Source organism: Dinoponera quadriceps, unplaced genomic scaffold (genome assembly GCF_001313825.1).
Source record: "Dinoponera quadriceps isolate SergipeBrazil2010 unplaced genomic scaffold, ASM131382v1 scaffold1308, whole genome shotgun sequence".
NCBI classification, from domain to species: domain Eukaryota; kingdom Metazoa; phylum Arthropoda; class Insecta; order Hymenoptera; family Formicidae; genus Dinoponera; species Dinoponera quadriceps.
Window position 1 is genome coordinate 101,748 of NW_014555613.1, and position 18,818 is coordinate 120,565.

An 18,818-nucleotide genomic window follows, 5' to 3' on the forward strand; every position below is an offset into this window, starting at 1 on the left:
ATCTGTTTAGCAAACGACCTCATTAGTTGTTCTTGATTATTGTTTACGTGTCACAGGTTTACGTAAACAGCGATCACATTAACTCTTTTCAATTTTTACACGTGTCTCGTGGTTTGGTATTAATTTTTCCATTTAATCTAATTTTCGCGATATTGTATTCCAAAGGATATTACACATGTTTCGTGAAATAACCTTTTCAAGACTTTCTGCATTTACGTAAAATTATAAATAAATCGCGATAAAGTTAATCTGCATGTAATTAGTAGACCTGTTAATTTATAACAATTTTGAAGCTTCGAACTTTTGAATTTTGATAAGCCAAAGTTTAGAAGGTTCGTTTTCAAAGGCCATAATTTTTGAAGTTTCGAAACTTCGAAGAATACAATCTTGCGAGTGTTGTAGACTAATGTCTTCATATATTTTACTCAAGAAATATTGAAAAATTTTTGTAAATGAATAAATGCATCAGACATTATATAGTCACTTTTTTGTAACGAGAAATATGTTTTCCTGTTGCATTTACATTCGACCTAAATAACTGTAAAAATGTATAATTTGGGAAAATAAATATAGCAAAATAATAATATTACAGCTTGATAAAAGACACGACATTTATACATAGTATGAAAGTCATGAGGTAATATAAGGTTCACCTGTTGTTTTTAAGTTCTACTAGCAAGTACATCTTGATTGAGGACTGGCTTATTGAGCTTTGATAGCGGTTTAAACGAGCGGTTTGTTACATTAAAAAAATTGTATAATTCCAATGTTTTGAAACTTCGAAGTTTCGATATTTTCAACATTTGAATAATGAAAACTGAAGTTTCGAATCTACGAAGATTCGAAATCCTTCGAAAGAAGACACTAGCCCTAGCAATTAATCAATATACAACTATATCTTGGAGTCATAATTCGAAAAGCTTGATATATTCGTAATATACGAAACGAAAAAGCGATTCATGTCTATTCAACGACAATTTTTTGTAAAAAATTAAAACCAATCTTAAATGCACTAAACAACCTGTGAAAGAATGTATCGCTTTGAACGAATGATCGTATCGTGAACGCGTCTGATATCCTGAAATATAGTAAATTTCTTCTGTATTATATATTGACAAAACACACGATAAACCACTTTCGATATAGCGTGATTTTTGTCTCGTATCTACGAAGTAATTTTTTTCACTTAAAAGAAATTATACATTAATATTTTTTTTGTATCACCCACTATTAAGGAGTCTCACCGGAATTGGCCGCTAAGAGAATTATATGATAAATCGTGCCACTTTATTCTTGAGTTTCTCTTTGAGTCCGTAGAATATAACTCCGCTAAACCCATGAAATACAGCATCAGATGTAAAAAAGAGACCACCGAGCTGGAGATGGGGAGATATGTAATATTAGAAGATGAGAAATCGCGCATAATTAAAGCTGTAATATATCTTGATGTATATTAAGGATGCGTGCGCGAGAATAATTTAAGAAGACTCTAACGTCTCGATCCGAACGGGAACCTAAAAGAATACACGTGAATCACGCGATCGTCCTGCAATGTTGTATTCTAATATATTTTTACTTGAAATAATTACGGCTTCTTGATTAAAACTAGATCTATTCTCCCACGTGCGTTATATGTTTTATACTATTTATTAAAATAAGATTATAGCGAAAGAAAAAAACATTAAGTATATGTATATTTTCCATGTTTTTCCTCCTATTAACATCAGTGTCATCTTACATCTTATCAATGATTACGCGTCATTATTGTGTCCTAAAATTTCTAATCAACATCAAACAAATTTAAAATAAGAAGCTTTCTAATATTACGCGAGTATTAAAATATTTTGATCGAGATGATCAAAAATAAAAAAATATTATGAAAATTTATTCTTTCTGATAAGCGCATAAACAGAATTGTATTGGACTTAAAACTCTAGTGAGATACTCCGTAGATTAAAGTTCTTGAAAATCCACGTTGTAGCCTTCAATATCATAATTGAAACAAAAAAATATTAAAGAAGGTATCTCTCGCCTCTAAAGTCATCCTTGCGCAACGTCGTTTAGAAGATAAAAGTGAAAATTTCTGCAGCAAAAGTTGCCTATAATCTACACTTTAATCGCTATATTTCGCCGTCTATTGTATTCGATACAAGTAGATAATGCGATTTTATGGTCCAGGATCCTCGCGGCACGCTCGTGTCTGGATAAGTTCAACCGGTGATAATGATATTAGCTATTATAAATGTAATCGGAGGCCGAATTATCGCCCGGAGCCTTCGTGCATAAAAGTTCGATAGCGGGATATTTAACGTTAAATATTCGACATTGAGGTAGAAAGAGCGTCTGAAGAAATGTTTATTAAGAAAAGGCAAATTCGTACGCACAATATTATCGCGATAGAATGGACATTCTATATTTAATTTCTTCGTGACCAAGATAGGATCTCATTTAATTTCTTTTGGGAACCAAACAGAAATTTCCGTTCTTGTAACTTCACGCTTGCATATCTTCGTTCATACATTTCCTCACTTACATTCGTACGCTCTATTTCCGTACGTTCTATTTGCCGGAGTAACAATTGTGAAAATAACTTGCCTCTGCCCCAATTAGGCCTTCGTATTGTCCGTTCACTGTATCCCAACTGTTCTTCGCCACATTGTAAACATGTTTATACAACTACATAACATACATATGCTATTAAAACACGCTCCTTTGTTTTTATCTTTCTCTCCTTTTTTTTTTAACGCTATAATATCGGAGCACCACCGTATCGGAGTAGCACTGCGAACGCCACGTCCGATTAAGTATTCCGTTAAAACTACGCTCATTATTCCCGGACGCTCTTATCTGAAAGCAAATGTAAACGGTGGATTCGCTACCGCACATAATCCATCGTGTTAATCGTTCTAGGTTGAAACGCTGCATACCCAAGATTAATATACATTTGAAAATTGAGAGAAAAGATATTTAAAGAGCCGTCTAAGGCGTAATAATATTCTTCGTTAAAACGACGTTCCGCGACGAAGATTTTCAGTGCAAATACGTCTGTTTGCAAATCGCGAAGTAATTGCGCATTTAACTTGTAAGACACTTATTTAAATAAAATCTTATATTAGATCTAAATATAAGAATATTAATATTTACTAATAACCCTATTGTAACATATTTAAAAAAGTCTATGTGTTTTTTTCATCTGGATACAAAAGAAAGTAATAGTCAAAACCGATTTTTTCTTTATGAAAACCTTATTTAAATATTTATTTAATTCGCAGTTGAATTATGTTCATTGTCTAATTTGAATTGTTTATTTAAACAATTTTAATTGTTTAATACTAATTATAAATCTTAGAAATAGGAAACGTGACATATTGAAAATACACATGCGCTTAATGATCTTGTTTCGACTGAATCGTTCTCACCTTGATAAACCCGTATGTGCGTGTGTACTAACTCGAAAACCAAATTGAATATTTATCCAAACTACGAAAGCCTAAAATATCATGCGTTTTTACTTACAGAGATAATTGTACGCGTTTTTAAAGTAATATCGTGGTTTGGATAAATATTCAGTTTGGTTTTCGGGTTAGCATCGCGTTTTTTATTATTATTGATGTTTCATAAACATTTCAGTACATTTCTTCAGGACGACCTGAAACTATCGCCCTTGCTTCTTTTTGCTGTCCGCATGAATATTATTTTGAGGGTGAGAAATAAAAACATGATAAAATATTACTTAGATTTTAGGATTGTGTCTCGACTGTATAACTAGAGCGAAGAACATTGAAATTAGCTGAGCTGCAATTCTACGCAGCTCTTCTAGGCCGGCCGCGCCGCAAATATCGATCGTCTCCGTTTACATTAGTCACGATGTTATTCTCGCAGTGGATAAAGCAGCGCTTTGATTTACTGACGAATGACAATATCTCATTGGTCTGTTTTAACATCAACATTGATAAAATATCGTTATTGATAAAAAGAAAGTTCTTATATCAATGAAATTATTTAGTTGAATATTTTAAGATTTTATGCACGCGAACAAGTCAAAATGATAGAAATTATATAAATATGTCCGCATAATTTCTCCTTCAGTTATTTCATTTTCGATTGTCTTACTAATAGTATGTTAAAAGACAATAATAATTTGTTTTATTATTAGTTATTCTCTATTAATTAAAGCAAGAATATCTATACTCAATTTTATTAGTTAGCAATTCGTTCTGAGAAGATCTTTTTATCTCGCGTTTCTCTCTTAGTCAGACGAATAGCCTATAGGTGGCAACGTTTATAACTTATACCTGCACTTTCAACGATCGATAATAAATCGTTACAGTTTCTTCGTCTTAATTGTAAAGCTTTTATACCAACTATAAGCTAATAAAAAAATTTCTCAGTCGTTATGAGAAAATCTTAAACTAGTATTGATATATGAAAATATTACTTTTCCTTCTTTGTTTAATATATGGATTTGTCATCCGATTAAACAACACGAAATATTTGTAAGTATATTTTGACGAAACTATTAAAGATCCATTCGATTATTATCTTAATTTCTCATCGTTCCGATACCGATAATAATATTGATGTTAATTTGGCATATTATTTTTTTAGCACAACTGAATTAGATGCAAGTTCCATTTATATCCGAAACAGTTCTATAGTTCCCGATAAGTTATAGAAATAATTCTACTGAATCAGTCAGAAACATGACATGAAAATTGAAAATATAAGATGCCAACTTTCAGCAGCCACCGTAACCACCAAGAAGTTATTTAAAATATTCAATCTTAAAGTTTTAAAAGGCTTCTGTAGTTTCCAACGTGTTTTAAGAAATTTTTGAACCCGAGCGCAGTGCATCCCAACTACACAGCACAGCATCCTACCTAATTTTAACCGTTAACATACGTCTGATAATTTATCGTGGACGTTTGGAACTCGAAATTTTAGTAGTTGTTAAAGAGAATAGAATATATGAGTGAAGTTAGCTTTCCTTATCCAAAAATCCCCTTCTCCGCCGCATCCTACTTAAATTTTACTGTTACTATTCATATGATGCCCGGATTAAAAAATTATTTAAAAATAGTTAAATGCCAAAACTCTCAATTAAACATATCAAATATGTTAGAGCTCTTGTAGTAATATTCGGAAAATGCCAAAAAGTTGGAACTGCTAGCGCCACATACTTTACTCCTGCAATGCGGTACTAGCGGTCAGATTTAAAAATATATTAAAAATAGTCAAGGGTTGGAACTTCCCCTAAAATATTTCAATAACTATAGGAATTTCCTAAAATTTAGGATTAAATGGTTTGAGTCACTTTTTAGGGACTTGCCGTGCTAATGGAAGCGGACACCTCATATTTTTTAAATGTAATTTTCGTAACTAATTCGTCGGAACTGTTGTTATAATAATAAATATATCTGTCGGAAAGTATATAACAGTTGCGGGTGCAAATAGAACCCGCGTCGAATCTTGTAGTGCTAAAAGATAAGGTGCCAACCTCGTAGCAGTGATGGTAGCGTCGTAAAGACCCGGAAGTGTTACTTTCGAAATGCAACGCATCCGAGTATTTAAAAAATTCTCGTTGAATCGGGAAGGGATTGCAAGCTGCCGGTTGAATGACAGCTGACCCTTTGATAGTATACCGTGTAAAATTGCGCGCGATAAAACGGTATCTATTTACACGGAGCTTTTACCCACGTTAACTGTCGTGGCAGCCGCACATAGCGTTAGCATTTCCGCGATCTTTTCCGCGATTCTCCATTTTTAAATCCTTCGTGCAACGAGTTTCCGGATATGGATATATGTCCATTTTGTTCTTTTCTGCAGCTTTTTTTCTCGTCGCGTGTTATCACGCATTGAAGCCTCCAAAAGCCGGGATGGCAAAATAATTGCATTCCCAATGTATCTGCGACGATGCATCTCCCACGATATAGATTCGCCGTTCAGAAGAGCAAATCGATTCGTAGGGACTTGGGGAAACTTACGTATCATAAGTTGCGCTACTTCCCGAGTGGCCTCAAGGAGTAATTTAACCTTCGAGAATAATTGCCAATTTTCTACGTATCAGCTGGAACAAGGGGAACAGTCGCTTCGCTTTAACAGTTCCTCGCTGAATTGCGTTTTCGTTGGAAGCATGATAAAAAACATTGATTTCCGGCCCCGAAAAGTTGCCCTCTGCTACTGCCGTGATCATCAGTTTAGGGAAGTGAAATGCAATTTTCGCTACGACGAAAACAACATTCTACAGAGAGGTTCACGTTCGCGTAACGATACGCAATATATGCGCGATCCTTTTTCAACACATGTTTTATTCGTATTTGTATTGAATGTTATAGCTCTTTTGATAACGATTGCTTCCGTTACGTAAGCAGTACCCACGTATATGTGCAGAAAGTGCGAAATTTTCAGCGCGTTTAATTTAATTGTCGGGCGGAAATCACGCACGTATCATTCAATATTGATCTCTCTCTCTCTCTCTCTCTCTCTCTCTTTCTCTCTCTCCCACCCTCCAAAGGTTATTTCTACCGCGTCGTTTCTCAATATTACGCGCACGTTACCTAGATGTAATCATCGTTCTAATTTATATCAAATTTGAAGCTTTCAAATAATGGAGCATATCGAACAAGACAATTAACATAATTTAACTGTGAATTAAGGATATATTGTCCATTTTCGCCGTATTTTCAGTAACGCATCAAGATGAGTGACTACTCATAGATTTAATATTTATCAAGCAAAATTAAGTTCTCATACATTTATATCACTATCTAAAAATAAATGTTAATTTAAATGATTTAAGCTAGAGATAAGAGTTTAAATATGTGGATATGCATATGTATTTCGGGTATTATAAGTTATAAACTTTGCACCGCTATATTTTCAAAGCAAAATGGTCAATACTTCTGAAATTTCTGTCTGCATATTAATCTTTAATACTAGAAATATTCTACTTTAATCTCTAATAATAGTTTTTTATTGAAATCTTATTTTTAGTTTAGAAGATATTAAAAAGAGAGATTAAAAATAGCACGTTAATCTCTTAGCCCACATGTCATAGGGACCTCCAAAAGACTCCTAAAGACATTCAGAGATCGTCCTTACATCCTAAGAATGTCCATAAAATGTGCTGTATGGGAAGGAATACGTGTCGAAAGTGTTAATCTTAGTTATAAATATTTCAGTTCTCGAATGGTCAATATTTGTTTAATTACACGAGAGCAATGAGTTAAATAATGTTTCAATGTATACGCAGTGGAAGTTTCATTGAATTATTATCAAACTCATTTCACCTTGCAACCTTCCTTAAAGTGAAATAATTCTTGATCCATGCTCTGAACTACTATTAAACTTTTGGTGTTACTTTTAAATGCAATATAGATCAATTTGTAACTTTTTCATAATTTTTTTATTATTTTGAGTTATGGGCAATACATCTTTAAATAAATATTTAAACGTGGCTTTTATATAAAAATTGTTTTTTCCTTATTTTGTATTGAAATGAAAAACAGATTATTTGTCAAAAACCTCGAAGGTATTATCGAGAATCAATTGCATATTTAGTACATATATAACTAGATTTTTAGTCTTTTCGCAATTTGACTTTTAATGATGCGTTATGCCAACGAGACGCAACAATTAAACTGCATCTGTGAATCAGGAATTTTGACATTGTTCTCGTTAGATTTCCCAGTGACGTTCCATACAGCACAGATCTCCAAGGGATACTCTAAAGTCGTCTAGAAGACGTCTTATGTCCTTAAGGATTCCCAAGACGTCCTTCGGATAAAGTATGTTGTGTGGGATCAGAAGCGGCAAGTATTTTTTGCCGAGCTCTTTGACAAATACGAAAAGCCGCATAAAAACGCCAAAACGCGAGAATTCGTTATTACCTCGTTGTTACCTCGCTTCTCTATGTGCGTCTCTTCAATTCATATCGTATATGTTGGTTAATATTAAGTTACTATAGATTGCACGTTAAACAAATTAAACGATCTGTCAATACGCTGAATGTCTTTCAATTGATAAGCGATATGTTTTCGTCCCAAAATTGTCTTGTAAATTGTTTGTCAGCAGTATCTGCAAAAGGTTAACGACTTCACCACAAGTATAAAGTATATTTCGATGAATTCCATTTTACAGACGAATGATTCGATCGGGCGACGTCTTCCCGTTGATTGAATCATACCTTGAACCTATTTTCTTATAAAGCAGTCGTTGCAATATTCTCTTCCACTAGATAGTAATTAATATCGTAGTATTTGTTAAAATACCGTGACGCTCAAATAAGGTTTATATAGCTGTACGTGCTCTTCAAGAGAGGCAACATCAAATATTATATATCGGAGAATGATCGTGATGAAAGAGTTGTGCTTGTTTCGACGACGTAAAATATTTCGCAATCTCTCACGATACTTTTCTCGAAATAAGATGTATAATCCAAAAAATGCTGGAGAATAATATAATCCTTTTATTAGATATAGACTACTCATTTGAGAGGATTTAACATTGAAAAGCTTTCTCACGGTTAAATAAAATTTCAATCAAAATAATGGAAAGCCCTCATTCTAAATTCTCGATCCGCTCGCAAAAATCCCACTATTGAAAACCATTCTCAATAATAAAAAAACTTTTAAGTGGATATGTAAAGCTTCATGATCGGTCTACAATGGCTTCCTCTCCGATGAAAATATGACCGTAGTTCGTTTATCGTAAGTTATTAATTATTTAATATTGCATATCCTAGTGTAATCAAGTCTATAATTAGACATTTGTATGGAATTATACAATATTCATTAAAAATAAATTGGAAGATATAGAAACTTAATTAATCTTTGATTCGGTCAAATCCTTTAATTTTCAGTGATGAATGAAAACAAATCAGTTTGTCCGTTTAAAAAAAAATTACCGTTAAACAGGATATAACATTGTATTCAAAAATTTTGATTCTAAATAGGAAAATCTCCCATACATAACAATGATCGAATAATTCACAAGCGTCTGAGAAAAACAATGTTAAACACATAATATTTATTTGCTGAATTAATATAGCACATTTCGCAGAAACTTATTTTCCATTTAAATCAGACGAGGTGTGTAACCGCACTTTGTTAGCATGACACATCTGACAGTTGCAGATTGATATTTTAGTAGTGCGACTCCCCCTCTCTGCGGCTCAAGCTACAAGCTACAAACAAAACTGAAATGTCAGCTTTCATAGTTTCACGTGGTGGTAAAATCTGGTAAAAGGTGAAGAAGAGAGAGAGCTCTGTATCGCTGTATATACTAGGTGTGCACGGTGTTTTGCTTTTTATTTGGTCATAGGAACGCTTCGGAAAAGCGGAGAAACCAAGGCACGTTCCATCAAGGGAGGAAACCCGCTGCGACCTTTATTGCAGCATCCTTTTTACTTTTGCGGACAAGAATATAACCACGAACTAACTAACGAGTAACTAAGTAAAACATATTATATACACGTTTGTACAAGTACAAAAGAGACAGAAAGGTCTTTCGATCCCAGGGTTCTTATTCTGTCGTTAGTGCTTCAGTAATTGTAACTGAACAATGAATCGTTGAAGAAAAAAAGACTAAAATCTGTTATGTTGGAAAAATGTAAGAGTAAAATTTATGAAAGATATTCTTTTATTAAATATATTAGAAACTTGTAAAAGTCCATTGGATTTTTAACCATTTTCCATTTATTAATAATAATGAAGTAGTACAATGTCCAATCGAAGTATCTGCTATCGTTATTCGTTATCCGCCACTTTTCAGGCATTTATCTAATTTCACATTTGTACAACGACTTATCTTTTGAGTCGATAAAATTATCGACTATTCAACGAATTTTTCAGTTTTCAAATAAATAAAAGTTGCGATAAAAATATTTTTCAGCTCGTAATTATTGAGAGATTACGATACTTACCATCGAAAATGCCAATATAAATTTTCACGATTGGCGAGTCACGAAAGATTACTTGTGAAACTTTGATATCATTTTTACCTTGAAGATAAATTACGAAATATTAAAATAATGTAGCGGAAATTTTGCGTAGAGAATGTAGAACAAGAGGCTGAGGCTGACGTTCCGTAGTTCAATACAGAAAAATGTGAAACTGATCGTAAGAGCTAAAAAAATCAATCGTAAGCTATTCAATCGCGCGGAAGAACTTGCCTCCACGTACACGCAGCAAATATTTTACCTCGTCTTCTTTCATGTAAGAAAGAAAGAGTACACAAACGATTGGCAAAGCAATAACGCGTGCAATGCAATGTGTAATTCCATTATTCAAAATTGGCCAGTCGAAAGAAATTTACAAAAAGGAAATACCTATTGGAAGAAATTACACGTGAAAAAGGTCTTTACTCGATTGTAAGACGGCTATTCGGATATTCAACGCACGTCTTGTATCTCATATTTTATAATACTATAGCACTGAAATGCCGCTCTGAGCTTATAAGACGATTATAAACATAAAATATGTACACATCTAACTGAAATAGACGGAATTTCACGGAATTACTTTACTAAATGTATATTGAATCAATAAAGAGGGAACCTGAATTCAATGAAGGGTTAATTCCTCTTGCATTTTCATCCAGCTGACGTACAAATAAAAATCCGTTTGTAGTAAATCCGTTTGTATCGCCTACTTATATTTCCCTCTCATTCTAAACGTTTTATAGAAACTATCCCCCCCCCCTCTCCCCTTGCCGCTTCAGTGCATTGTATATATTGTATAAATAGTGCGCACCGTTGTTACATTTTCTTTTAACCGCAGAGACGCTTTGATAAATTTGATGTCGAGCTTTTGTCAGCGGAAAATTAATAGCACCTCTAATTGCAAATTTATTAAGAATTGAGGCGCGCCGGCCCACTGCACTCGATCAATACAAACGTATAAATCGACAATAACTTGTTATTGTTCGGCTGATTTCAGATGGACGTTTTCCGCACGTTATTTAGTCAAATCTGGAAGCACATCATAAACATACGCGTAAGTGCAAAGTGTTCTCATTAGAAAGCTGCTTGAGCTTGTTGCCCTTTAGCTTATCGCACATGTGAGGTGAGACATCGCGTTAATGCATACTCGTATTCTCTATCCTTTTTCAACGTTTTGCTCACTTTGACTGCAAGGTCTCGCGAGTTGGGTAAATAGCATATCATGGCTTGTTTCACGTTTATGCGACACACGCAACGTTAGCGTGTTCAAGCTCAAGCTTTTCGAGGAAATATTGTTCGTCGTCTGCGAGGTATATTACGCATTTTCGAGGCAAGCTTTTTATAAAAAATTGCACGAAGAATACGAGTATTATTCGAGATTCATTTCTCTTTCTGGATACGACACGGCCTCGTCTAAATAGTCGGAAGCATCTCGTAACCAGTTTATTTAGATTCATAGATACATTTTTTAATTTAATCGTTTAAATACAACTGAAGTGATTTTTCTAAATTCATAATTATTTAACTCTCTGCGGTCAAAGAACGCTGCAACGATGTAACAGAATATTCCTCATAAAATCTCCCAAAACGCTATACAAAGGCATTTAAGTTTATTGCAGTTTTATATTTAAATTTAACTAGCCATCACCATTTAAATCGATAATTATGAACGAGAAGCTGTAGTCGTATCGAGAAAACGTTAGGCAGCAACGGTAGGAGCTCCGATAATTGTCCCATTATTTCCCGGAAAATGATAACGCACCGATTGTACGGAAACGTGTTCTTGCAGACTCCTCCGTTAGCGAAACGTCACCAAGGTATACATTACGTCTCACGTATACGATACATATCACAGGCACCGTGCCGCAGCTAACCACTTTGTTTGTTTTATGTCCGACCATCCGACCAAACGGGCGTAACGATCCGCAAATAACCCGCAGAATCCTTTTACTTTTTACCCTCGAACTGGGTTAACATACTTCGGTTGTCGCATTGTTTCTCAAACTCACGACATCCCTTTCTCTTCACGCTCCGCGGACGTGTGAGTGGTGGAGGAAGGCCGAAGTGAGCTCCTTATTTTTGGACGGAACACGTGCGTTCGGTCAATACAACGGTGACGGAGTAGAAGCAAATCATCGATTCGCGGAGTGACGCTCGTTAACGCGTGCTTAAAGCTAGCCACTTAAAGCGATCCGGAGAGTGAGACGTCTCTACCACGAGTGCGTGCAATTAAATTCGTTCAAGTTACGGCGGCCGCACGCGACGGGGGCAGCGGAGGGATACACACGCCAAAGGGCGAGATGTATTCAAATTGAAATTCCGATAGCGACGCGCTAAAATGTACAGTTGCGAGATGCCCTCTCGAAAGGCGATGTAATTTCGTTAGATGACATCGGCCGCGTCGTCGCGCACAATGTGTCGCTGAGAATCGACCCGGGCGTCGTCGATACATCCACTTAATAGCTCTTAAAACTAAATCTTACTTAATTAACCCTAACCCTAACTTTGACAAAACTGTCCGCCGATATCGAGATTCGCGTACTTCTAATGACTATTATCTACCAATCGACACGATGGAAAATCGAAATTGTCGTCCAGTCAGGCGAAATCGGTCGATCTTACGCGTCGTGATTCGGGAAAATTGAAAGGACCAAATCGCACATACCTGCGCGTCGTTTACACTCGTCTCCTTCTTTCACTTCCCTTTGCTACGTGTTCTCGACGATGTTTCAGCGCGCAATCAACCACGGGCAATCAACGAGCTCGCCAACTGAGAATCCGGATATATTCACAGATCGAACGGCGATTTGTCGCGAAGAGCCGCGTTGCGAAATCCGAGAAAGCGACAAAGGAGATCGCGCGTTTTCACACTCCGCGCTAGAGGATCGGCACTGAAAAGAAAAAGAAAAAAAAGAAGACATCGACGACGATACCGGGAAAGTGCAAATGCACACGAGGACTCGATGTAACCGCGTCTGGCCCGTTCGCTGCCTCACTTATCGTGGGAATTCTAATTGAATTCCAAGTGGATTCTCAAACGGAACGTCGAACGACCGAGAGCAGTAGTTTAAAGCAGTTGGTCGCTTCTAGAATATTTTCTTCGACATTACTCGCGATACGGAGGACACCCAAGAGGGAAGACATCGCGAGGGGCGTGCACCGAGTGATTTATCATCGACGATGCGGAGCGATCATTCAGCGGGCGTGATTATATGAAAGACGAAGTCGTCACCAAGGGTGAAATTTATGCCCGTGTTTGTGAGACGCAGTGGGACCAAAGTTATTGAAACCTGGCAGAAATTAAAAGATCGAAATCTCGAAGGAAGCATGCTACGTACACATAATTAATAAGAAAACACATTTACGTGCACGTTTCTGATACATATTTAACATTTTGACTGCCGCTATCATTACCATCATTTGTCAAAGCTCAACTTTCAAAAAAGCTGTTTGTATATATGCGAGACATCTTGTCATTTCATATTACAATATGTCAGAAAATTGGAAGTTCCCAAAGTTATTGCAGCACTCCCCATGTATGATTTTAGAATTGGGCCGGTGTCGAGCCAATATCGGCCGCCAATTCCCGACACAGGCTATAACGTCGCGCATAATGTCTAGATCGACTTAATGTTGGATGTCAATGTCGACATACTCAACGACATCGATCCAATGTTGCATGCCAGTATTGTTCCGACACTAGTCCATGACATTTACCCGACATCAGTAAAGAAGTACCCTCAAATCAAAGCAAAAGTGACCCTCATTTTTATTATCTCATTGGATTCTCCTCGCCGAGACCTTTCCAACGGTATGCTATATTTGACCCCTGGATAAGGTGATTAAAAGTGGCCGAGGAAAGGGCGTTTCGCTTCCATCACATTAGAGCGTCGTGTTCAGAAAATCATCCAAAACACGCGTTCCAATAGACCCCGCAGTGGCGCGATGTACCAACTTCTTGGCCATGGTACCATATCGTTGGAAATGGCGAGGAGAATCTAATGAGGCAATAAAAATGGGGTACATTTTTACTCTGATTTGAGGATACTTCTTTCTTTGTCTAATAAGGTAAAAGTACCAATATCTAGACATGTACTCTAAACTTGCACATTGCTATTGTTTTAGTCTTTAAATACAATTATTTAAACTTTTGATTAAGAATATATATACATATTAATGTATAGTCAGAGTCAACTTCAATATGATATTATACATACCGAATTGAACATAAATATCAAATATTCGATTAATATTATTCTACTAGTCTATTAAAAATTAAAAAAGAATCACTTATAAATTAATATCAGTAGTGTTGTGTAGCACAAAAATATTAAAAAGAAAACTTTTGAACGTAAATTCCCTAATATGAGGCAGAGAGAACACCACTTCGTGATAGATCTTTTATTGATTTATTAATTCCCAAAGCTGTATCTATTCTATTTGTGCAGTCAAGAGTGACCTCTAAATGAATTTTAAATTATAAAACACATTCTGTCGTTGGGAATAGATTGATGTAATTGTACAGTATATCTGCACACATGAGTATATCATAATTACGGAGCTCGATTGCTACGGGCGATATAATATATTCTGTTGTTCGCGCGACTGCCGTCAGTATGAATCTACGAATTTAATATATATTTGACTAAAGCACGGACCAGACGACGGATTGCGATCGCGGATTGGAATTTCGTAACCGAATAGCTGACTTCAAAATTTCCGCATGCGATATTGCGATCAGTTGCAATTTCTGTCATATATAAATTGTATATTATTGCATCTGCAATACACCCTCTACGCAAATAAAATGTAAAATATATCGCGATCGTTACCAACCGCACGTAAACGTAAATACAAGGAATATTGCGATTTTCCGATACATAACATCATAATTATATCGGCCGTTTTCTTTTGTCAGTAGCATTATAAAAATTAACGTATCTGGAACTGATAGGACAAGAACTTTTTGTCCTACTATAACTTTTTTCGTACGAGAGTATATTTTTACGTATGAAATTATTTCCCTCCGGACAGTTTTAATCCGGAGATACGCCGGCTTTCTGTTTTCGCAAAAAGAGAATAAAAAAGATATTTGAGAAAGAGCTTATCTTCTTATGTAAATCCGACTTATTTACCAACTCACCCTTGCGCGCATATAGTTTAACGGAAATTGTGCTAATCGAAAGTAGTAGAGCGACGTGCAATTTGCTAATTCCGCAAAATGTGACGAGTGCCTCCCAGTTCATTATTTCTCCCAGGAAGTGTGATTCTGTGCACCACGGTGGCGCGAACGAGACGAAGGAGGGGTGCCATGGGACGGAAAGAGAAAGACGGGAGTACCCGGTTGCACCGTGTTTTGCGACTGCGTCGAACGGACGTGGATCCGCCGTGAATCCAAGATTCCCTTCAGTTTACGCTGCGCACCCGATCTGCCGAATTGATATCCCGTTTCTATATATAAAACAGGGCAATCTCAGCGTAATATACTTTCCTCTGTTGTGCGAGACTCGTAATGTGTCTTCGAGCTATTAACGTTCTGTCGGTAGTTTCAACGTTGATCGATGTGCCTCTTCCAACCGCGCGTCAAATTTCCGATCTACGAAATTGAAATTAGCATAACGGACGCGCCGGATTTTTTTCACAGAACAGCCAATCGCTAAGGTATCGTCAGACGTTATAATTTAAACCGGCGTTTCGCTGAATTTCGGACGCGGTGATGGTAGAAAGTAAAATGATGTGCAACGGAAAAGTTTTCACGCTTATCTGTTTCGCATATTTCCGTATTCTGTGTGCAACTTGGCATTAATTTTTATGATTCACAGTATATTTTTTATTAGTTACACGATTGTAACTTGGACAAGAAAATATGAGATAATTAAAAATAAGAAAATTGATTTACTGTATACGCGCTAACGCTTGTTAACAAGAATTTAAAAACAGGAATTAACAAAATCGTATTGCAGTAACAACAACCAAAACTCGATTTTAACTTTGTTTCAAGAAAACCCGCCAGTTTTGTAAAATAGATCGAGAGAGGAACACACGAGGTAAGTATCTTTCACAAATTTTCTTATTATTTTTGCCTCAGTCAACAGTGAAACATTCAAACAGGAACGAAATTAAATAGTCGGAAGTAACTCGTTAGCAAAATTCTGATTTCACCTGAATTAGAAATATATATAGTTGAAATTCATCTTTTTGTAGGATAGGTCGCAAAACCGTATAACCGTTCTTTTTTCTTTTTTCATCTCCGCGCAGCAGATAATACGTTACACGTTTTTTTGCTGGTGTGCCACAAGCCGTAAAAATATAAATTTTTTAATACACTGCGCAAAAGCGAGACGACATTCTTTACAATGTAGCAACTAACAGCACATGTACGAAATGTATAATCCAAATTTCTACGTGTTAAATTACGTACGAAATGCTCTCATTTATTACTCGAGAAGTGAATTCGGTGACGGAATGTAATTAACAAAGAAGTACCTTGATGTATAGCGTTATATCTCCGACTACCCGTTATATAATTCAATATACTGAGAGATAAATGTGTGTGTTGTCAACTCCTGTAGCAAAATATTCGACTGCTGAATCTTGATATTAACAGATGAAAAGCGAAACAATTTGTAATATGTGATCAATTAACTGAGAAGGAAAAGAAACCATCACGTTTAAATGTACTTTAATTTTAAATGTAAATTAATTTTAACTTTAAATGTATCTCTCAATATATCTATATATATATTTTCGTTATATATTTTATATGCTTATATATATATATATATATATATATATATATATATATATATGTTTTTAATACACCTGCTTATTTCTTTAATTGCACACGATCGAACCAGCTTTTTTTAAGCAAGCGTTCGTACAACATATACAAGTGCGATAAAAAAATTGTAAAAACCATAATTTTTCTCTGAAAACATGTTCTTCTTATTTGAAAACTATAATTGTTCAAACTTCGGAAAACGATCTTTTATATGACATAAAATAATTACAACTTTTACGAAAATAATTTTCGCGGTTTAGAGAAAGATTTGCCTCAGAGTAGCCATATATATAGGTGACTGTAACGGTAAACATGATAAATAAACGTAATTGTATAAATAAATAATTAATGAATGTGCTTCAGGGATTATCGTTATTATTCATCGTGATTTGAGTTTAATCGCGTGGTGCGTTCGTTTCATCTCGATGAAACGTTAAAGCAGTAGCGGATTTAAACTTGCAGCTCTGAGCTATGACGTGAATGAAGCTTTTGCGCTTCATACGTTGTATCTTCCTCTTAAGAGAGAATATGTGAGGTAAATAGTGATGGATACAGAGAGAGATAAAGGAGGAGGGAAAGGGAGAAAGTAAAAAGAGAGCTCAAATTTGAAGAAAACATATTATTTTCATAATCAAAATATGTATCTTTCTATACAGAAAAAAAGTACTAAATTAAAGTAAAAATATTATTCCAATATTTCCTTGCAAATTTTTACTTGGATTAACACTAGAAACGTGGCAATTTGAATTTCTTCTACAATCACGGATGAATTACTTTTGACCTACCTTTTCTTATAATTATAGACTTTTTTAATTTTATGATATTGTTTAATTGTCTTATGATAGAGAAGGCTTCCCAGTAATGAAAATTCAAAAAAGTAAGGAAAAATATCTACAAGTAGGTAAAAAATGATCCATATTTTAATGTTAAGAAAATTTTGTCATGATTTTAATGTTAAGAAAATTTTATTTAAATGGAGTAAATATTTTACTGGGATAATTTACTTGGAAAATATTATACTTGGATCTAATAAATATTATTTGATCCAAATAAAAATTTTTCAAACAGTATTGGGGAGTAATTATTTTCCTGAATCAAGCACTTTTGTAGATATATATTAAGTTTTATATCAGATCGAATTTTAACAAGTTTAATCAATTCTTCGTTTTTTTCCTTGATGAGATGATGAAGTATGTGAAAGTACATCATGTCCCACAGTAGTAATTTAGATAACTCGTTAAATGCGCCAACAAGTTAATTCGCTGCTAGATCTTCCTTCTTCCACGCTAATACACACAGTACGGAAATGTTATAGATATCATAGGCACGATATCAGTAACTAGGTTAATATTGAGTTACTTCAGAGGCGCTTTCAAGCTTGTTGCAACAACCACTATTTGGCGTCTATCACCAATATCAAGTAGAAAGTTTCGACAGACCTGCAGGCATCGATATTCGAATGGATAGTTACTGTTGCTGTCAATGATACGTGCAATTTTCTTTCGATCACTGTTGCGCGAGAATTTCAATTGTTCTATAACTACATTCACCCCCTTGAATTGAACAAAACGTATTCTTGCTTGAGTTAATGTATTCGGAAAAGTGCACTGTAACATTACTATCAAAAAGATTCTAGATATATTTACACTAAAATAATCAATCTTTTTCTCTTAAGGATATGTCAAAAGGATATCTGATAAAAAATGTTTCATATATAATCATATGTAATCATATGTATAACTATATAAAGTCATTTAGAAATATTAAATTTATACGTAATTCCTTATATATGAATATAAATATATATGATAGATCAATATATATAATTTTACACAACTTTATATATAATTATATATGATGCTGCTTATACCTGACTTCTTTAAACGAATACACGATTATATAATACGATTATATTACATGATAATCGTATAAAATTATATATAATCATATAAGGAATTATACATTATTTGATACATTTCTATATGATTTTATATATAGTTATATATGATTATATAATATTATATATAAACAATTTGTTATCAGGTAACGAGGGAAATCACATAAATCATATGGGAAACAGCTTGGTTTTTTTAAATT

General features: G+C 34.8%; 1 protein-coding gene across 1 annotated transcript in view; it reads left to right on the forward strand.

The window, feature by feature from the left end:
• The first annotated feature begins 15,370 nt into the window (after positions 1 to 15,370).
• The window catches only part of LOC106744829 (gastrin-releasing peptide receptor-like), a 30,705-nt gene continuing 27,257 nt past the window's right edge, over positions 15,371 to 18,818 (forward strand). The window contains exons 1-2 of the mRNA XM_014619875.1: positions 15,371 to 15,601; positions 15,942 to 15,987. The gene's annotated coding sequence lies outside the window, so the exon portion shown is untranslated. The remainder of the gene's footprint in view (positions 15,602 to 15,941; positions 15,988 to 18,818) is intronic.